At 37.6% G+C, this 23,734-nt stretch overlaps 2 non-coding genes across 2 annotated transcripts; both read right to left on the minus strand.

Annotated features, from left to right (window-relative positions):
• Positions 1-8,893: 8,893 nt before the first annotated feature.
• Positions 8,894-9,106, minus strand: LOC117280672 (small nucleolar RNA U3). Its single transcript, XR_004511234.1, has one exon. It is a non-coding gene; the product is annotated as a small nucleolar RNA U3 (small nucleolar RNA).
• A 14,256-nt stretch (positions 9,107-23,362) lies between these two features.
• Positions 23,363-23,575, minus strand: LOC117281388 (small nucleolar RNA U3). Its single transcript, XR_004512014.1, has one exon. It is a non-coding gene; the product is annotated as a small nucleolar RNA U3 (small nucleolar RNA).
• Positions 23,576-23,734: the final 159 nt, after the last annotated feature.

Consider the following 23,734-nt stretch of genomic DNA (forward strand, 5'->3'; position numbering starts at 1 on the left):
AATTTGTTTGATATTTTCTTACTAATTGTTTTACCTATTTAGTTGAAACTTGGTTTCTTTTATTCTGTGCATTATTTGAAGGTTGATTTTCTTTAAATTAAATATTATTAATATGAAGTATTTGACATTTTTAAACTTGATATTGAAGCAACGTAGTAAAGATTTTGAAATATTATTTTCCTAAATTATTTACTCCTGAATATTTTTATACTCATTGTGAGGGAGCCGTGAGCTCTTTATTGTGGAAGAATATTATTGATGAATTATTTTGACATGAGCTGTGAGCTCTTTATTGTGGCAAACTATTATTGATGATTTATTTTGGCATGAGCCGTGAGCTCTTTATTGTGGAAATATATTGTTGTTGAATTATTTTGGCAAGTTAAATTATTTGAGCACTTGAGGTGCAAATTGTGATATTTTATGATATTGATACGCATGCGGTGGTATAAGGTCTGGGTGTTGAAACGCATGCGGTGAGATAAGGGAGGCTTGATACGCGTGGCTAGTAGGGGAACTACTAGAAGTCATGCGGTGTGATAAGGGTGGCTAAAACGCGGGATGCTATTTCGGGAAAAATATTTTCTTTAAATAAATTGTGAAGGCTCCCGTGGTGATATAAGGAAAATGAGATATTGTGAATTTATTTATGATTTGGGACTACGAGGCGGTACCTCGGGAGTGTCCTTGTTGATATTGATTTATGGTCGTAGTTACCTTTGATTATTATTGTGATTTTCATAAAGTTGAAGGAAATTCTGTTTTAATTTCCACGAGATATTATTTGCAATTATTTGGTGTCATTAAATGTGACATACTATTTGATTCATTTTCAATGTCATTTTATTTTATTACATTGATAAACATTTTACCATGCCATTATTATATTCCAGTAGGGCCTCACCTGACCTCGTCACTACTCTACCTAGGTTAGGCTTGGCACTTACTGGGTACCGTTGTGGTGTACTCACACTACTCTTCTGCACATCTTTTTGTGCAGATCCAGGTACATTTTACCAACCTAGACGTCATTGAGTTACCTGCGCACGGAGACTTCGAGGTATATCTGCCAGCGTCCGCAGACTCCGGAGTCCCCTTCTATCATTTTATGTTGCTTCCTTATATTTTATTTAGACCTTGACATATAGAGACATTCAGAATAAATTCTTAGAAGCTTGTGACTTATTTATACCGGGTTTTGGGAGTTAAAATTGTTTGAATTGTAGTTTATTTATTTAAGATATTTATTATTATTCCGCATTGATAGGCTTACCTAGTCTTAGAGAATAGGTGCCATCACGACATCCTACGGAGGGAATTTGGGGTCGTGACAAGTTGGTATCAGAGCACTAGGTTCATAGGTGTTATGAGTCACAAGCAGTTTAGTAGAGTCTTGCGGATCGGTACGGAGACGTTTGTACTTATCTTCGAGAGGCTATGGAACTGTTACGAATTATTCACTTCTTTGATTCCTTATCGTGCGCCTTTGTTGATTTCAAAGTTCTTAACAATTGTTTTTCTATTCTCTCACAGATGGTGAGGACACGCACATTTTGATCTGATGATCAGACACCCGCACCCCCTGTTGGAGCCGCAAGAGGCCAGGGTCCGGGCAGAGGTCGAGCCAGAGGCCGAGGAAGACCACGGGGTGCAGCCAGAGCATCTTCACGAACTGCTGCACCAGAGCCACCAGTAGCTCCAGTTGGAGAGCAGGCACCTGAGACGCCTGTTACTACTCCTGCACTTCAGGAGACTCTTGCCCAGTTTTTGAGCATGTTTAGCACTTTAGCTCAGGCAGGATTAATTCCACTTGCTCCTGCCACATCTCAGGCCGGGGGAGGAGCGCAGACTCCTGCCGCCTATACTCCAGAGTCACGTGCCCAAGTTGACCATGCCCCAGAGGTTATACCAGTGCAGCCAGTTGTCCCAGTTCGACCTGAGATTAGGACAACAATTTCAGAGGGAGAGCAGCTCAGGCTAGAGAGGTATAAGAAGTACCACCCTCCAACTTTCAATGGTCTAGCTTCAGAGGATGCTCAGGGTTTCCTGGAGGAATGTCACCGTATCCTTCGTACTATGGGTATTGTGGATTCCAGTGGAGTTTCTTTCACGACATTCCAGTTTAGAGGAGCATCCTACCGGTGGTGGCGGGCATATGAGTTGGATAGTCCGGGGTGATACTCGCCATATTATGAGAGATTGCCCTAGATTTAGGAGGGGTGCACCTCCACAGATTTCTCAAGCCCCACCTATTCCACAAGGTCCTCCGGCTTCTCAGGCCATGATTTCTGCACCAGTTGCCACTCCACCCGCACAGCCAGCTAGAGATGGAGGTCGGACAGGTAGAGGTCGCCCTAGAGGGGGAGGTCAGGCCAGATATTATGCCCTTCTTGCTAGGACAGATGTTGTTGCATCCGATTCTGTTATCACAGGTATTATTCCGATCTGTCATAGAGATGCATCAGTCTTATTTGATCCAGGCTCCACTTATTCTTATGTGTCATCTTATTTTGCCCCGTATTTGGGCGTACCACGTGATTACTTGAGTTCTTCTGTTTATGTATCTACACCCGTGGGTGAATCTATTATTGTGGATCGTGTGTATCGGTCGTGTTTAATTATTATCAGTGGTTTTGAGACCATAGCCGATTTATTATTGCTCAGTATGGTGGATTTCGATATTATTTTGGGAATGGACTGGTTGTCACCCTATCACGCTATTCTTGATTGTTACGCCAAGACGGTGACGTTGGCTATGCCAGGTCTACCGCAGCTAGAGTGGAGAGGTACCTCAGATCATGTTCCTAGCAGGGTTGTTTCATTTCTTAAAGCTCAACGGATGGTTGAGAAGGGGTGTAATGCGTATCTGGCCTATGTGAGAGATGTTAGTATTGATACTCCTAATGTGGAGTCAGTTCCTGTAGTAATGGATTTTCCTGATGTATTTCCAGCGGATCTTACGGGTATGCCACCCGACAGGGATGTTGACTTTGGCATTGATTTGTTACCAGGCACTCAGCCCATTTTATATTCCACCATATCGTATGGCCCCAGCAAAGTTGAAAGAATTAAAAGAACAGTTACAGGAGTTGCTTGATAAGGGTTTCATTCAGCCCAGTGTATCGCCTTGGGGTGCTCCTGTCTTATTTGTAAAGAAGAAGGATGGTTCTATGCGGATGTGTATTGATTATCGCCAGTTGAACAAGGTTACAGTGAAGAACAGGTATCCATTGCCACGTATTGATGACTTATTTGATCAGCTTCAGGGTGCCAGGGTATTCTCAAAAATTGACTTGCGTTCAGGCTATCATCAGTTGAAGATTCGGGAGCCAGATATTCCGAAGACTGCTTTCAGGACTCGGTACGGTCATTACGAGTTCCTTGTGATGTCTTTTGGGCTGACCAACGCCCCAATAGCATTTATGCACTTAATGAATAGTGTATTTCAACCCTATCTTGATTCCTTCGTCATTGTATTTATTGAAGACATTCTGGTGTACTTCCGAAGTCAGGAAGATCATGAACAACACCTGAGGATTGTGCTTCAGATTTTGAGAGAAAAGATGTTATATGCAAAATTTTCAAAGTGTGAATTCTGGCTTGATTCAGTGGGATTTTTGGGTCATATAGTTTCATGCGAGGGGATCAAGGTAGATCCAAAGAAGATTGAAGCAGTGCAGAGTTGGTCCAGACCGTCCTCAGTTACGGAAATCCGGAGTTTTCTTGGTTTGGCTGGGTATTATCACCGATTTGTAAAGGGTTTCTCTTCTATTGCTGCATCTATGACCAAATTGACCCAGAAGGGTGCTCCGTTCAGGTGGACCGAGGAATGTGAGGAAAGCTTCCAAAAGCTCAAGACAGCTTTGACTACAGCCCCAGTATTGGTATTACCTACAGGTACAGGATCTTATATTGTGTATTGTGACGCGTCGCGTATTGGTCTCGGCACAGTGTTGATGCAAGACGGTAGGGTGATTGCTTACGCGACCAGACAGTTAAAGGTGCATGAAAAGAATTATCTTGTACATGACCTGGAGTTAGCAGCTATTGTTCATGCCTTAAAAATTTGGCGGCATTATTTATACGGTGTCCATTGTGAAATCTACACTGATCACCGGAGTCTACAACATCTGTTTAAACAGAAGGACCTTAATTTGCGGTAGCGGAGATGGTTGGAGTTGCTTAAGGATTATGATATCACCATTCTCTATCATCCGGGGAAGGACAATGTGGTGGCCGATGCCTTGAGTCATAAGGCAGAGAGTTTGGGTAGCTTAGCATATTTACCGGTAGCAGAGAGGCCTTTAGCCATGGATGTTCAGGCCTTGGCCAACCATTTTGTTAGATTGGATGTTTCCGAACCGAGTCGGATTTTGGCTTGCGTGGTTTCCCAGTCTTCACTTTATGATCGTATCAGGGAATGTCAATATGATGACCCCCATCTGCTTGTCCTTAAGGATACAGTTCATCACGGTGATGCCAAGGAAGTCACTATTGGAGAAGACGATGTACTACGGATGCAGGGCAGGCTATGTGTGCCTAATGTGGACGGCTTGCGTGAGTTGATTCTCCAGGAAGCTCACAGTTCGCGGTACTCCATTCATCCAGGTGCTGCGAAGATATATCAAGACTTGAGACAACACTATTTGTGGAGGCGGATGAAGAAGGACATAGTGGGGTATGTATCTCGGTGTTTAAATTGTCAACAGGTAAAATATGAGCATCAACGACCAGGTGGATTACTTCATAAGTTAGAGATTCCAGAATGGAAATGGGAGCGGATCACTATGGATTTCGTTGTTGGGCTCCCACGGACTCAGCGGAAGTTGGACGCAGTTTGGGTGATTGTGGATAGACTGGCCAAATCAGCTCATTTCATTCCTGTGATTACTACTTACTCCTCAGAGCAACTGGCTCAAGTATATATTTGCGAGATTGTTAGACTTCACGGTGTACCAGTATCTATCATCTCTGACCGGGGTACACAGTTTACCTCACGGTTTTGGAGGGCAGTTCAACGTGAGTTGGATACTCGGGTAGAGTTGAGTACAGCATTTCACCCTCAGATGGACGGGCAGTCCGAACGCACTATTCAAATACTGGAGGATATGCTTCGTGCGTGTGTGATAGATTTTGGGGGTGCTTGGGATCAGTTCTTACCACTTGCGGAGTTTGCTTACAACAACAGTTACCAGTCAAGCATCCAGATGGCTTCGTATGAGGCCTTGTAAGGTAGGCGGTGCCGGTCTCCAGTGGGTTGGTTTGAACCAGGCGAGGCTAGACTTTTAGGTACAGACTTGGTTCAGGATGCCTTGGAAAAGGTTAAGTTGATTCAGGATCGACTTCACACAGCCCAATCTAGACAGAAGAGTTATGCGGATCGGAAGGTTCGTGATGTTGCATTCATGGTTGGTGGGCGGGTATTGCTACGAGTTTCGCCTATGAAGGGTGTGATGAGGTTCGGGAAGAAGGGCAAGTTGAGCCCTATGTATATTGGGCCTTTTGAGATTCTTGAGAGAGTTGGAGAGGTGGCTTACAGACTTGCACTACCACCTAGTCTTTCTGCTGTTCATCCGGTATTCCTTGTTTCTATGCTTCGGAAATATCACAGCGATCCGTCTCATGTGTTAGACTTCAGTTCGGTTCAGTTGGATAAGGATCTATCTTATATTGAGGAACCAGTGGCTATTTTAGATAGGCAGGTTCGAAAGCTGAGGTCAAAGAACATTGCTTCCGTGAAGGTTCAGTGGAGGGGTCATCCGGTCGAGGAGGCAACTTGGGAGACCGAGCATGATATACGTAGCCGTTATCCACACTTATTCACAAGCTCAGGTACTTTTTCTTACTCCATTCGAGGACGAACGTTTGTTTTAGAGGTGGAGAATGTGATGACCCAAAATGTCATCTTTAAATTTAATAATTAATTCTGTGTTCTAAGATCACGAAAAGCACTATTTATCACTACTCGACTTGCGTGTGCAGTCCGTAAAACTTTTCCGGAAAATTTAAGGTGAAAAATGAATTAAAATGTGAATTAGAGCTTTAAAACTCAACTGAGTTGACTTTGGTCAACATTTTGAGCAAACAGACTCGGATCAGTATTTTGATAATTTTGGCAGGTTCGTATCGTGATTTGGGACTTAGACGTATGCCCGGAATCAAATTCCGAGGTCCCTAGCCCGAGATATGGAATTTTAATGAAAAATTAAAAGTTTAAGTTCAAATAGTGACCGGATGTCAAATTATGTGCAAACGACCCCGGAATAGAATTTTGATGATTCCAACAGCTCCGTATGGTAATTTTGGACTTAGGAGCGTGATCGAAATTTTATTTGGAAGTCCGTAGTAGAATTAGGCTTGAAATGCCGAAAGTTGAATTTTTGGGAAGTTTGACCGAGAGATTGACTTTTTGATATCGAGGTCGAAATCCGATTCTGAAAATTTTCATAGCTCAGTTATATCATTTATGACTTGTGTGAAAAATTTGAAGTCATTCCGAATTAATTATGACTAGATACGAGTCGATCGGAGTCGGAAAATCGAGGAAAAAGCATAATACTTGGTTAAATTGGAGCAAGTCCAGGTAAGTGACTTGTCTAACCTTGTGTGGGGAAATTTCCCCTAGGATTGGTATTGATGTGATTATTGAAATGTGTTGAAAGTCGTGTGCACGAGGTGACGAGTGTGTACACGGGTTAATTTGCGAAAGATTATATTTTTAAATTGTGTAGATCACTGTTGCGCATTTATTAAAGTATTTTATCTTGTTATATTCTTCATCATTGATGTGAGATATATACTTCAAATTTGTTTGATCTTTTCTTACTAATTGTTTTACCGGTTTAGTTAAAACTTGGTTTCTTTTATTCTGTGCGTTATTTGAAGGTTGATTTTTTTAAAATTAAATATTATTAATATGAAGTATTTGATATTTTTAAACTAGATATTGAAGCAACGTAGTAAAGATCTTGAAATATTATTTTCCTAAATTATTTACTCCTGAATATTTTTATACTCATTGTGAGGGAGCCGTGAGCTCTTTATTGTGGAAAAATATTGTTGTTGAATTATTTTGACATGAGCCGTGAGCTCTTTATTGTGGAAAACTATTATTGATAATTTATTTTGGCATGAGCCGTGAGCTCTTTATTGTGAAAAACTATTATTGATGATTTACTTTGGCATGAGCCGTGAGCTCTTTATTGTGAAAAAAATATAGTTGTTGAATTATTTTGGCAAGTTAAATTATTTGAGCACTTGAGGTGCAAATTATGATATATTGTGATATTGATACGCATGCGGTGGTATAAGGTCTGGGTGTTGAAACGCATGCGGTGAGATATGGGTGGCTTGATACGCGTGGCTAGTAGGGGAACTACTAGAAGTCATGCGGTGTGATAAGGGTGGCTAAAATGCGGGATGCTATTTCGGAAAAAATGTTTTCTTTAAATAAACTGTGAAGGCTCCCGCGGTGATATAAGGAAATGAGATATTGTGAATTTATTTATGATTTGGAACAACGAGGCGGTACCTAGGGAGTGCCCTTGTTGATATTGATTTATGGCCGTAGTTGCCTTTGATTATTATTGTGATTTTCATAAAGTTGAAAGAAATTCTGTTTTGATTTCCACGAGATATTATTTGCAATTATTTGGTGTCATTAAATGTGACATACTATTTGATTCATTTTCAATGTCATTTTATTTTACTACATTGATAAACATTTTACCATGCCATTATTATATTCCAGTAGGGCCTCACCTGACCTCGTCACTACTCTACCGAGGTTAGGCTTGACACTTACTGGGTACCACTGTGGTGTACTCATACTACGTTTCTGCACATCTTTTTGTGCAGATCCAAGTACATTTTACCAGCCTAGACGTTAGTGAGTTACTTGCGCACGGAGACTTCGAGGTATATCTGCCAGCGTCCGCAGACTCCGGAGTCCCCTTCTATCATTTTATGTTGCTTCCTTATATTTTATCTAGACCTTAACATATAGAGACATTGAGAATAAATTCTTAGAAGCTTGTGACTTATTTCTACCGGGTTTTGGGAGTTGAAATTGTTTGAATTGTAGTTTATTTATTTCAGATATTTAATACTATTCCGCATTGATAGGCTTACCTAGTCTTAGATACTAGGTGCCATTATGACATCCTACGGAGGGAATTTGGGGTCGTGACAAAATGAGGCTGAGAACGATCATCTACGGCGCCATGACCCGAGGGCCATGACAACCACCATTAATCACGCTCTAGTCTATTGGCTAAATTTCATCCATTAGACTTGGTTTTCTCCCTCCTTAGAACTCAAGGATGTATCCTTAATGAATCTTATAATAAATATTTTATATGATTTCCTTAATAAGCATAAAGAAAATTAAAAAGATATTTATTTTAGATACGAGGTAATATTAAATGTGAACCTAATTGTAGTGGCATTAGATAACTTGATATTGCAACAAAATAAGATTACTAATACTTATAAGTTAAATGAAAGTTTTATAACTCCTTCTAATTCGCACAACATGATCATCAAACAAGCTCCTTTTAAATTTTCATTTTCAATAATAGTTGGGACCAATAAAATTATAAATTTTAATGACTTTAGGTGTTTTAAGAATAACTCGATCTAACTCTATCATAAATATTTTTACTGTACTAATATTAGACAATAGTATTATTGGGGATACACATCATAGGCTATCCCTTACTAGTATTATGCATACGAGGTAATATGTAAACTTGATCTAATACACATTTTATAGATAACGAATGAAATACACCAAAACTGGTATAAACTCTTACCAAATACATTTTAGAATTTAGTACTACTTAATTTAAAATCGTGCATCTAAGAGTTAAACACAACGAAAAAAAGATAGAAGAGTCTACCATACAACCATTAGACCATCCCAGCACACCTGAAATGAGGCTGAGAACGATCATCTACGGCACCATGACCCGAGGGCCATGAGAATCGCCATTAATCACGCTCTAGTCTATTGGCTAAATTTCATCCACTAGACTTGGTTTCCTCCCTCCTTAGAACTCAAGGACGTATCCTTAATGAATCTTATAATAAATATTTTATATGATTTCCTTAATAAGCATAAAGAAAATTAAAAAGATATTTATTTTAGATACGAGGTAATATTAAATGTAAACCTAATTGTAGTTGCATTAGATAACTTGACATTGCAACAAAATAATATTGCTAATGCTTATAAATTAAATGAAAGATTTATAACTCCTTCTAATTCGCACAACATGATCATCAAACAAGATCCTTTTAAATTTTTATTTTCAATAATAGTTGAGAATAGTTGAGACAAATAAAATTTAAATTTTTAATGACTCTAGGTGTTTTAAGAATAACTCGATCTAACTCTACCATAAATATTTTTATTGCACTAATATTAGTTAATAGTATTATTGGGCATACACATCATAGGCTATCCCTTACTAGTGTTATGCGTACGGGGTGATATGCAAACTTGATCTAATACAGATTTTATAGATAACGAATGAAATATACCAAAACTGGTATAAACTCTTACCAAATACATTTTAAAATTTAGTACTACTTTATTCAAAATCATGCATCTAAGAGTTAAACACAACAAAGGAAAGATAGAAGAGTCTATCATACAACCATTAGACCGTCCCAACACACCCGAAATGAGGCTGCGAACGATCATCTATGGCGCCATGATCTGAGGGCCATGAGAACCATCATTAATCACGCTCTAGTCTATTGGCTAAATTTCATCCATTAGACTTGGTTTTCTCCCTCCTTAGAACTCAAGGATGTATCCTTAATGAATCTTATAATAAATGTTTTATATGATTTCCTTAATAAGCATAAAGAAAATTAAAATGATATTTATTTTAGATACGAGGTAATATTAAATGTAAACCTAATTGTAGTTGCATTAGATAACTAGATATTGCAACAAAAGAAGATTGCTAATGCTTATAAGTTAAATGAAAGTTTTATAACTCCTTCTAATTCGAACAACATGATCATCAAACAACCTCCTTTTAAATTTTAGTTTTCAATAATTGTTGGAACCAATAAAATTATAATTTTTAATGAATCTAATTGTTTTAAGAATAACTCGATCTAACTCTACCATAAATATTTTTACGGCATTAATATTAGGTAATAGTATTATTGGGCATACACATCAGAGGCTATCCCTTACTAGTATTATGTATACGAGGTGATATGTAAACTTGATCGAATACAAATTTTATAGATAACGAATGAAATACACCAAAACTGGTATAAACGCTTACCAAATTGTGATGACCCAAAATGACATCTTTAAATTTAATAATTAATTCTATTTTCTAAGACCTCGAAAAGTACTATTTATTAATACTCGACTTGCATGTGCAGTCCGTAAAACATTTTCGGAAAGTTTTTAGGTGAAAAATGAATTAAAATGTGAATTAGACCTTTAAAACTAAACTAAGTTGACTTTGGTCAACATTTTGAACAAACGGATTCGGATCAGTATTTTGATAATTTTGGTAGGTCCGTATCATAATTTGGGACTTAGGCGTATGCCCGGAATCAAATTCCGAGGTCCCTAGCCAGAGATATGGAATTATGATGAAAAATTAAAAGTTTAAGTTCAAATAGTGACCGGATGTCAAATTATGTGCAAACGACCCCAGAATAGAATTTTGATGATTCCAACAGCTCCGTATGGTAATTTTGACTTAGGAGCATGATCAGAATTTTATTTGGAAGTCCGTAGTAGAATTAGGCTTGAAATGTCGAAAGTTGAATTTTTGGGAAGTTTGACCGAGGGGTTGACTTTTTGATATCGGGGTCGAAATGCGATTCTGAAAATTTTCATAACTCAGTTATGTCATTTATGACTTGTGTGCAAAATTTGAAGTCATTCCGAATTGATTTGATGTGTTTCGACATAAGATATAGAATTTGAAAGTTCAAAGTTCATTGATTTTGATTTGAGGTGCGATTCATCGTTTTGATGTTGTTTGATGTAGTTTGAAGGCTCGACTAAGTTCCTATGGTATTTTGGGATATGTTGGAATAATTTGTTAAGGTCCCGAGGGTCTCGGGTGGATTTCGGAAGGTAAACGGAATGGATTTCGGACAAAGAGTGCTGGAAATTCTGCTGCAGAAATTCCGTGCGTGGAGCCAACTTTGGAAGATTATATCTCGCAATTCATAAGGAATCAGAAACTGTACAAAACATGAAAGTTGTAGTCGTATGATTATAGGTTCAAGAAAGTTAAACTATGCATTATTTGGACATTTGTACAGAAGGTTATGACGGATTGAATGAAGGCTGGTAGAGCCGTTTCGCCAAAAGTTCTGATACATGCAGCCGACTTTGGGAGCTTATATCTCGAAATGCATAAGGAATCAGAATATTTGCAAAACATGAAAGTTATAGTCGGTGGATTCTAGTTTCCAGAAAGTTAAACCATTTATCATTTAGACATTTGTATATAATGTTATGATAATTGAAGTAAGACTGGTAGAGCTGTTTCTGGTGGACTTTTAGTGACGAAAAATGGAATTTTACTGACGGATTGGCAGAAACTTAAGGACCAAAAATGCTCATTTCATTTATTTCGTTTTAGATTTTTGGAGCACGGTTCTTGGGTGATTTTTGGGCGATTTTCACGGGAAAATATTAGGGTAAGTGTTCCTTATCCTATATTGATTATATTTCATGATTCCATACTCATTTACATCATGAATCCATGAATTTATGGAAGAAAATCAAGATTTTTGCAAAATCTTCCAAAAACGAAAATTTAAGATTTAGAGGTCGAGTTGTTGTCGGATTTTGGTAAAATTGGTATGGGTAGACTCGTAATTGAATGGGTTGTTGGATTTTATAAGTTTTGTCGGATTCCAAGATGTGGGCCCCACAGGCAAATTTTAAGCTAATTTCGGATTTTAATGAAAATACAATATTTTCTTATGAAACTGATTACTATAATTTTGTTGACTGTATCGAATTAATTATGACTAAATACGAGTCGATCGGAGTCGGAAAATCGAGGAAAAAGCATAATACTTGGTTAAATTGGAGCAAGTCCAGGTAAGTGACTTGTCTAACCTTGTGTGGGGGAAATTTTCCCTAGGATTGGTATTGATGTGATTATTGAAATGTGTTGAAAGTCGTGTGCACGAGGTGACGAGTGTGTACACGGGCTAAATTGCGAAAGACTATATATTTTAAAATTGTGTAGATCACTATTGCGCATTTATTAAATTATTTTATCTTGTTATATTCTTCATTATTGATCTGAGATATATACTTCAAATTTGTTTGATCTTTTCTTACTAATTGTTTTACATGTTTAGTTGAAACTTGGTTTATTTTATTCTGTGCATTATTTGAAGGTTGATTTTTTTAAAATTAAATATTATTAATATGAAGTATTTGACATTTTTAAACTTAATATTGAAGCAACGTAGTAAAGATTTTAAAATATTATTTTCCTAAATTATTTACTCTTGAATATTTTTATACTCATTGTGAGGGAGCTGAAAAAATATTATTGATGAATTATTTTGACATGAGTCTTGAGCTCTTTATTGTGAAAAACTATATGGTTGAATTATTTTGGCATGAGCCGTGAGCTTTTTATTGTGGAAAAATATTATTGTTGAATTATTTTGATATGAGTCGTGAGATCTTTATTGTGGAAAACTATTATTTATGATTTATTTTGGCATGAGCCGTGAGCTCTTTATTGTGGAAAAATATTGTTGTTGAGTTATTTTGGCAAGTTAAATTATTTGAGCACTTGAGGTGCAAATTGTGATATATTGTGATATTGATATGCATGCGGTGGTATAAGGTCTGGGTGTTGAAACAAATACGGTGAGATAAGGGTGGCTTGATACGCGTGGCTAGTAGGGGTGACTACTAGAAGTCATACGGTGTGATAAGGGTAGCTAAAACGCGGTATGCTATTTCGGGAAATATATTTTCTTTAAATAAATTGTGAAGGCTCCCGCAGTGATATAAGAAAATGAGATATTGTGAATTTATTTATGATTTGGGACTACGAGGCGGTACCTCGGGAGTGCCCTTGTTGATATTGATTTATGGTCGTAGTTGCCTTTGATTATTATTGTGATTTTTATAAAGTTGAAGGAAATTCTGTTTTGATTCCACGAGATATTATTTGTAATTATTTGATGTCATTAAATGTGACATACTATTTGATTCATTTCCAATGTTATTTTATTTTACTACATTGATAAACATTTTATCATGCCATTATTATATTTTAGTAGGGCCTCACCTGACCTCGTCACTACTCTACCGAGGTTAGGCTTGGCACTTACTGGGTACCGCTGTGGTGTACTCATACTACGCTTCTGCACATCTTTTTGTGTAGATCCAGGTACATTTTACCAGCCTAGACGTCATTGAGTTACCTGCGCACGGAGACTTCGAGGTATATCTGCCAGCGTCCGCAGACTCCGGAGTCCCCTTCTATCATTTTATGTTGCTTCCTTATATTTTATCTAGACCTTGACATATAGAGACATTGAGAATTAATTCTTAGAATCTTGTGACTTATTTCTACCGGGTTTTGGGAGTTGAAATTGTTTGAATTATATTTTATTTATTTCAGATATTTATTACTATTCCGCATTAATAGGCTTACCTAGTCTTAGAGACTAGGTGCCATCACGACATCCTACAGAGGGAATTTGGGGTCGTGACAAGTTGGTATCAGAGCACTAGGTTCATAGGTGTTATGAGTCACAAGCAGGTTTAGTAGAGTCTTGCGGATCTTTACGGAGACGTCTGTACTTATCTTCGAGAGGCTATGGAACTGTTAGGAAATATTCACTTCTTTGACTCCTTATCGTGCGACATTGATTTAGCTTGAAACATATATCTTATATTCCTTTGTATCCACTCGTGTATGACATTGCGCACTCGGTATCAGTTGTGCGTCGACAGTTGTAATGCCGTATATGGACTATGAGGGAGTCAGAGATGCTCAAACATTGCCTCAACGTGTGGTTCCGACTGAAGATGCGGACGTATTGAGAGATCACCGAGTGAATCATGTGGGGGTGCAACGGACGTTGGCGTCTAGTTGATTTATACAAGCTGTGAAGGTTATTATTGCGGATCATTGGACGTTGTGACCTATGACTTCGCGCCAAGTGGGGGGAGTCCACTACTAATGGGTGGATTGCGGGGTCATGTATTATATCAGTTTTGGCCTGAAATGTATATATGTGGTACTGAAAGGTTCCCTAAAATTTATACATGTTTAAGACCTGAGATTTTGTAGAGGATAAGGTTGGGACTTTCGGTATGTTCGCCTCCTTAATAATCATATACTTCAATAGCAAATGAGTTATAGAAACAACTCTAAATTTGTAGAAGGTCTACTCAACGTGGACGTCACTGTTGCGGATTTTGGAGTGCTTCGGAGTAAGTATAGTTGTTGACGAGATTATGGACTATGTTGTTCGTGCCAAGATTTGTCTGTATGGAGCTCTACTTTTGTGATCATTGTGTATAAATAAGGGTAAGGGCTACCCCAAAGAAGAGTCGAAGAGTATGTTAAGAAATGGGTCAGCTCAACAATGTTAAGTCACCATAACAAAAGAAGAAATTTTCCTTGGGAGAGATAATTCACCACCGGTGTTCGTGGTAAGCCTATGAAGAGGGCAGGCCAGCCAATGCAACACCGCCCACTTGGCTCAGTTCTCATAAACGCTTTTGAAAGAGTTTGTTTTCTGGACTCTCTGTAAAGCGTTGCGCATAGGGTTTGAACGGTTGCGTCATGTCACCATTGACGATGTCAGAATATACCATCAAGTTCAATAAGTTAGCCCGTCATACTCCTACTTTGCTTCCTACAGCCAGAGGGCGAGTCCATAAACTCATTAAAGGACTCAATTATGATCGTAAAATTTTGTACGACTCGGGAGCTATAAGCTGATACTTCATTTATGTTAGTTGTACAAATTGCCAAAATATTAGAACGTGTTCGGGGTAAGGAAAAAGGAAACTAAGGAGACCAAGACGTCTCGAGGTTCTGGGGATTCAGTGGATTCTACTCTGCAAGTATAAATCATTATGGCGGGGGCTCGGGCAGTCGGCCAGCCCATTCTGCACATCGAATTACTCGGGGTGCTCCAGTAAATTCTTTTAATGCACCACCGACATGAGTTCCTACTATGGTTATTCCAGTTATCTGCACAGACTCAATATGAGCAGCCTAACTCGCAAAAGGGTTGTTATGAATACGGTGATACTAGGCACATCATGAGAAAATTATTTCAAACTTGGGAGAGGCATATTTCATCAAAGCACTCAGGCTACGTGCCCTATTGCAGTTACTACACCACCCACACGACCAGTTAAGGGTGGAGGACATACGGGTAAAAGGCGTCCTAGAGGTGGAGACCCAGCCGTTGATATATTTATTTTACGGTATGGCGGAGGTCGCTACATCAGATGGTGTCGTTACAGGTACGACCTCGATTTAATATAAAGGAATAATTTCCTTAAGTTGATTCGGTTCTCAATATCGAAATGAGTCTTCCTATTGTGCTCCAATTATGAGTGAGCTTCATAATTCTATAATTTACTTATGTGTTTACCCCTGTTAGGAGATTTTATGGAGATAACTACGCCTATCATTTTGTGTTGGTCACTAATAAGAGCTGCGAGGCTAAATGTGGCTTTCTGTTACTCATTTCGGTAAATTTTGATGTAAATTCTGAATAATTAATTGCAAATAATGAATTATATGCCCTACCGATGTGTGGTTCAATATGTGTTATGATTTGGTGTAACCGAAATTATTTAAAAGGAGAAAATAGAAATTTGCAATTGGCACGATATGCATATTACTTGTGATTCAGAACTGAGGATGAGATCCTCACATTTTTATATAAATTGATATGTTTAAACCGGGCTACGAGCTGCGGTGGAAGTTATAAAAGGACGAGATCCTTGTGAGGAAAATTCTTGTGTTTAAGTTCTCCCGTGTGAAATTAAATTTGTACTATAGTACTAATAAGGAGTCATGCATGTTAGGTTTATTTGAAAATTCTTATATGAAATTCTTTGTGCATAGTTGTCAAATTTGTGTGGTAATTATTAATTTTTAACCTACGAGGTAGGTGCCCGCCTAGGTGGCATTAAATGTGTCTCGTTATCAGTATTGTGAAAGTTTGAAATGAGATTTTCGTTAACATGAAGTTAATTGATGATTCGGTAATTGATTATGAACAACTATTAAGACCAGATTGACCCAGAAGGGTGCTCCATTCAAATGGACCGAGGAATGTGAGGAAAGCTTCCAAAAGCTCAATACAGCTTTGACTACAGCCCCAGTATTGGTATTACCTATAGGTACAGGATCTTATACTATGTATTGTGACGCGTCACATATTGGTCTCGGCGCAGTGTTGATGTAAGACGGTAGGGTGATTGCTTACGCGTCCAGACAGTTAAAGGTGCATGAAAAGAATTATCTTGTACATGACCTGGAGTTAGCAGCTATTGTTCATGCCTTAAAATTTTGCCGGCATTATTTGTACGGTGTCCATTGTGAAATCTACACTGATCACCGGAGTCTACAGCATCTGTTAAAATAGAAGGATCTTAATTTGAGGCAGCGAAGATGGTTAGAGTTGCTTAAGAATTATGATATCACCATTCTCTATCATCCGGGGAAGGCCAATGTGGTGGTCGATGCCTTGAGTCGTAAGGCGGAGAGTTTGGGTAGCTTAGCATATTTACCGGTAGCAGAGAGGCCTTTAGCCATTGATGTTCAGGCCTTGGCCAACCAGCTTGTTAGATTGGATGTTTCCGAGCCGAGTCGGATTTTGGCTTGCGTGATTTTCCAGTCTTCACTTTATGATCGTATCAGGGAACGTCAGTATGATGACCCCCATCTGCTTGTCCTTAAGGACACAGTTCAGCACGGCGATACCAAGGAAGTCACTATTGGAGATGAAGATGTATTACGGATGCAGGGTAGGCTATGTGTGCCTAATGTAGATGGTTTTCGTGAATTGATTCTCCAGGAGGCTGATAATTCGCAGTACTCCATACATTCGGGTGCTACGAAGATGTAGCAGGACTTGAGGCAATATTATTGGTGGAGAAAGATGAAGAAAGACATAGTAGAGTATGTAGCTCGGTGTCTAAATTGTCAACAAGTGAAATATGAGCATCAACGACCTAGTGGATTGCTTCAGAAGTTGGAAATTCCAGAATGGAAATGGGGGCGGATCACTATGGATTTCATTGTTGGGCTTGCACGGACTCAGAGTAAGTTCAATGCAGCTTGGGTGATTGTGGATAGATTGACCAAGTCAGCTCATTGCAATCCTATGATGACTACCTACTCTTCTGAGCAGTTGGCTCGAATCTATATTCGTGAGATTGTCAGATTTCACGGCATACCAGTATCTATCATCTTTGACCGGGGTATGCAGTTTACATCACGGTTCTAGAGGGTAGTACAATATGAGTTCGGTACTCGGGTACAGTTCAGTACAACATTTCACCCTCAGACGGACGAGCAGTTCGAACGCACTATTCAGATACTGGAGGATATGCTTCGTGCGTGTGTGATAGATTTTGGGGGTGCTTGGGATCAGTTCTTACCACTTGCGTATCTTGCTTACAACAATAGTTGTCAGTCAAGCATTCAGATGGCTCCGTATGAGGCCTTGTATAGTAAGTGGTGTCAGTCCCCAGTGGGTTGGTTCGAACCGGGCGAGGCTAGGCTATTGGGTACAGACTTGATTCAGGATTGACTTCGTACATCCCAATCTAGATAGAAGAGTTATGCGAATCGGAAGGTTCATGATGTTGCATTCATGGTTGATGAGCGGGTATTGCTCCGGGTTTCGCCTATGAAGGGTATGATGAGGTTCGGGAAGAAGGGCAATTTGAGCCCTAAGTATATTGGGCCTTTAGAGATTCTTGAAAGAGTTGGAGATGTGGCTTACAGACTTGCGCTACCACCTAGTCTCTCTGCAATTCATCTGGTATTCCATGTTTCTATGCTTCGAAAATATCACGGGGATTCGTCTCATGTGTTATACTTCAGTTCGGTTCAGTTGGACAAGAATCTATCTTGTGTTGAGGAACCAATGGCTATTTTGGATAGGCATGTTCGAAAGTTGAGGTCAAAAAATATTGCTTCCGTGAAGGCTCAGTGGAGGGGTCATCCGGTCAAGGAGGCGACTTGGGAGACCGAGCATGATATACGTAGCCGTTATCCACACTTATTCACAAGCTCAGGTAATTTTTCTAACTCCGTTCGAGGATGAACGTTTGTTTTAGAAGTGGAGAATGTGATGACCCAAAATGACATCTTTAAATTTAATAATTAATTCTATATTCTAAGACCTCGAAAAGCACTATTTATCAATACTCGATTTGCATGTGCAGTCTGTAAAAAATTTTCGGAAAGTTTTTAGGTGAAAAATGAATTAAAATGTGAATTAGAGCTTTAAAACTCAACTAAGTTGACTTTGGTCAACATTTTGAGCAAACGGACTCGGATCAGTGTTTTGATAATTTTGGTAGGTCCGTATCATGATTTGGGACTTAGGCGTATGCCCGGAATCAAATTTCGAAGTCCCTAGCCAGAGATATGGAATTATGATGAAAAATTAAAAGTTTAAGTTCAAATAGTGACCGGATGTCAAATTATGTGCAAACGACCCCGAAATAGAATTTTGATGATTCCAACAGCTCCGTATGGTAATTTTTGACTTAGGAGCATGATCAGAATTTTATTTGGAAGTCCGTAGTAGAATTAGGCTTGAAATGTCGAAAGTTGAATTTTTGGGAAGTTTGACCGAGGGGTTGACTTTTTGATATCGGGGTCGAAATGCAATTCTGAAAATTTTCATAACTCAGTTATATCATTTATGACTTGTGTGCAAAATTTGAAGTCATTCCGAATTGATTTGATGTGTTTCGACACAAGATATAGAATTTGAAAGTTCAAAGTTCATTGATTTTGATTTGAGGTACGATTCGTCGTTTTGATGTTGTTTGATGTTGTTTGAAGGCACGACTAAGTTTGTATGGTATTTTGGGACATGTTGGAATAATTGGTTAAGATCCCGAGGGTCTCGGGTGGATTTCGGAAGGAAAACGGAATGGATTACGGACAAAGAGTGCTGGAAATTTTCTGCTGCGAAATGTCGTGCGTGGAGCCAACTCTGGAAGATTATATCTCGCAATTCATAAGGAATCAGAAAATGTGCAGAACATGAAAGTTGTAGTCGTATGATTATAGGTTCCATAAAGTTAAACTATGCATTATTTGGAAATTTGTACAGAAGGTTATGACGGATTGAATGAAGGCTGGTAGAGCAGTTTTGCCAGAAATTCTGATGCATGCAGCCGACTCTGGGAGCTTATATCTCGCAATGCATAAGGAATCAGAATAATTGTAAAACATGAAAGTTATAGTCGGTGGATTCTAGTTTCCAGAAAGTTAAACCATTTATCATTTGGACATTTGTACATAAAGTTATGATAATTGAAGTAAGACTGGTAGAGCTGTTTCTGGTGGACTTTTAGTGACGAAAAATGGAATTTTAGTGACGGATTGGCAGAAACTTAAGGACCAAAAATGCTCATTTCATTCATTTCGTTTTGGATTTTTGGAGCACGGTTCTTGGGTGATTTTTGGGCGATTTTCACCGGAAAATATTAGGGTAAGTGTTCCTTATCCTATATTGATTATATTTCATGATTCAATACTCATTTACATCATGAATCCGTGAATTTATGGAAGAAAATCAAGATTTTTGCAAAATCATCCAAAAACAAAAATTTAAGATTTCGAGGTCGAGTTGTTGTCGGATTTTGGTAAAATTGGTATGGGTGGACTCGTAATTGAATGGGTTGTTGGATTTTATAAGTTTTGCCGGATTCCGAGATGTGGGCCCCACGGGCAAATTTTAAGCTAATTGCGGATTTTAATGAAAATACAATATTTTCTTATGAAACTGATTACTATAATTTTGTTGATTGTATCGAATTAATTATGACTAGATACGAGTCGATCGGAGTCGGAAAATCGAGGAAAAAGCATAATACTTGGTTAAATTGGAGCAAGTCCAGGTAAGTGACTTGTCTAACCTTGTGTGGGGGAAATTTCCCCTAGGATTGGTATTGATGTGATTATTGAAATGTGTTGAAAGTCGTGTGCACGAGGTGATGAGTGTGTACACGGGCTAAATTGCGAAAGATTATATTTTAAAATTGTGTAGATCACTGTTGCGCATTTATTAAATTATTTTATCTTGTTATATTCTTCATTATTGATCTGAGATATATACTTCAAATTTGTTTGATCTTTTCTTACTAATTGTTTTACCTGTTTAGTTGAAACTTGGTTTCTTTTATTCTGTGCATTATTTGAAGGTTGATTTTTTTAAAATTAAATATTATTAATATGAAGTATTTGACATTTTTAAACTTGATATTGAAGCAACGTAGTAAAGATTTTGAAATATTATTTTCCTAAATTATTTACTCCTGAATATTTTTATACTCATTGTGAGGGAGCTGAAAAAATATTATTGATGAATTATTTTGACATGAGTCGTGAGCTCTTTATTGTGAAAAACTATTATGGTTGAATTATTTTGGCATGAGCCGTGAGCTTTTTATTGTGGAAAAATATTGTTGTTGAATTATTTTGATATGAGTCGTGAGCTCTTTATTGTGAAAAACTATTATTTATGATTTATTTTGGCATGAGCCGTGAGCTCTTTATTATGGAAAAATATTGTTGTTGAGTTATTTTGGCAAGTTAAATTATTTGAGCACTTGAGGTGCAAATTGTGATATATTGTGATATTGATATGCATGCGGTGGTATAAGGTCTGGGTGTTGAAACGAATGCGGTGAGATAAGGGTGGCTTGATACGTGTGGCTAGTAGGGGTGACTACTAGAAGTCATACGGTGTGATAAGGGTGGCTAAAACGCGGTATGCTATTTCGGAAAAAATATTTTCTTTAAATAAATTGTGAAGGCTCCCGCAGTGATATAAGAAAATGAGATATTGTGAATTTATTTATGATTTGGGACTACGAGGCGGTACCTCGGGAGTGCCCTTGTTGATATTGATTTATGACTGTAGTTGCCTTTGATTATTATTGTGATTTTTATAAAGTTGAAGGAAATTCTGTTTTGATTCCACGAGATATTATTTGTAATTATTTGATGTCATTAAATGTGACATACTATTTGATTCATTTCCAATGTTATTTTATTTTACTACATTGATAAACATTTTATCATGCCATTATTATATTTTAGTAGGGCCTCACCTGACCTCGTCACTACTCTACCGAGGTTAGGCTTGGCACTTACTGGGTACCGCTGTGGTGTACTCATACTACGCTTCTGCACATCTTTTTGTGCAGATCCAGGTACATTTTACCAGCCTAGACGTCATTGAGTTACCTGCGCACGGAGACTTCGAGGTATATCTGCCAGCGTCCGCAGACTCCGGAGTCCCCTTCTATCATTTTATGTTGCTTCCTTATATTTTATCTAGACCTTGACATATAGAGACATTGAGAATAAATTCTTAGATGCTTGTGACTTATTTCTACCGGGTTTTGGGAGTTGAAATTGTTTGAATTGTATTTTATTTATTTCAGATATTTATTACTATTCCGCATTAATAGGCTTACCTAGTCTTAGAGACTAGGTGCCATCACGACATCCTACGAAGGGAATTTGGGGTCATGACACAAATACATTTTATAATTTAGTACTACTTAATTTAAAATCATGCATCTAATAGTTAAACACAGCAAAACAACGATTGAAGAGTCTATCATACAACCATAAGACCGTCTCGGCACACCCGAAATGAGGCTGAGAATGATCATCAACGGCGCCATGACCCGAAGGCCATGACAACCACCATTAATCACGCTCTAGTCTATTGGCTAAATTTCATCCATTAGACTTAGTTTTCTCCCTCCTTAGAACTCAAGGATGTATTCTTAATGAATCTTATAATAAATATTTTATATGATTTCCTTAATAAGAATAAAGAAAATTAAAAATATATTTATTTTAGATACGAGGTAATATTAAATGTGAACCTAATTGTAGTGGCATTAGATAACTTGATATTGCAACAAAATAAGATTACTAATACTTATAAGTTAAATGAAAGTTTTATAACTCCTTCTAATTCGCACAACATGATCATCAAACAAGCTCCTTTTAAATTTTCATTTTCAATAATAGTTGGGACCAATAAAATTATAATTTTTAATGACTCTAGGTGTTTTAAGAATAACTCGATCTAACTCTACCATAAACATTTTTACGACACTAATATTAGGTAATAGTATTATTAGGCATGCACATCATAGGCTATCCCTTACTAGTATTATAAATACGAGTTGATATGTAAACTTGGTCTAATACAGATTTTATAGATAATGAATGATATACACCAAACCTGGTATAAACTCTTACCAAATACATGTTAGAATTTAGTACTACTTAATTTAAAATCATGCATCTAAGAGTTAAACACAGCAAAAAAAAAAGATTGAAGAGTCGGTCAGACAACCATTAGACCGTCCCGGCACACCCAAAATGAGGCTGAGAACGATCATCTACGGCGCCATGACCCGAGGGCCATGAGAACCACCATTAATCACGCTTTAGTCTATTGGCTAAATTTCATCCACTAGACTTGGTTTCCTCCCTCCTTAGAACTCAAGGACGTATCCTTAATGAATCTTATAATAAATATTTTATATGATTTCCTTAATAAGCATAAAGAAAATTAAAAAGATATTTATTTTAGATACGAGATAATATTAAATATGAACCTAATTGTAGTTGCATTAGATAACTTGACATTGCAACAAAATAAGATTGGTAATGCTTATAAGTTAAATGAAAGTTTTATAACTCCTTCTAATTCGCACAACATGATCATCAAACAAGCTCCTTTTAAATTTTCATTTTCAATAATAGTTGGGACCAATAAAATTATAATTTTTAATGAATCTAGGTGTTTTAAGAATAACTCGATCTAACTCTACCATAAACATTTTTACGACACTAATATTAGGTAATAGTATTATTAGGCATGCACATCATAGGCTATCCCTTACTAGTATTATGCATACGAGGTGATATGTAAACTTGATCTAATACATATTTTATAGATAACGAATGAAATACACCAAAACTGGTATAAACTCTTACCAAATACATTTTAGAATTTAGTACTACTTAATTTAAAATCGTGCATCTAAGAGTTAAACACAACGAAAAAAAGATAGAAGAGTCTACCATACAACCATTAGACCGTCCCAGCACACCTGAAATGAGGCTGAGAACGATCATCTACGGCACCATGACCCGAGGGCCATGAGAATCGCCATTAATCACGCTCTAGTCTATTGGCTAAATTTCATCCACTAGACTTGGTTTCCTCCCTCCTTAGAACTCAAGGACGTATCCTTAATGAATCTTATAATAAATGTTTTATATGATTTCCTTAATAAGCATAAAGAAAATTAAAAAGATATTTATTTTAGATACGAGGTAATATTAAATGTAAACCTAATTGTAGTTACATTAGATAACTTAACATTGCAAGAAAATAATATTGCTAATGCTTATAAGTTAAATGAAAGTTTTATAACTCCTTCTAA

This window comes from Nicotiana tomentosiformis, chromosome 8, assembly GCF_000390325.3.
Source record: "Nicotiana tomentosiformis chromosome 8, ASM39032v3, whole genome shotgun sequence".
NCBI classification, from domain to species: Eukaryota; Viridiplantae; Streptophyta; class Magnoliopsida; order Solanales; family Solanaceae; genus Nicotiana; species Nicotiana tomentosiformis.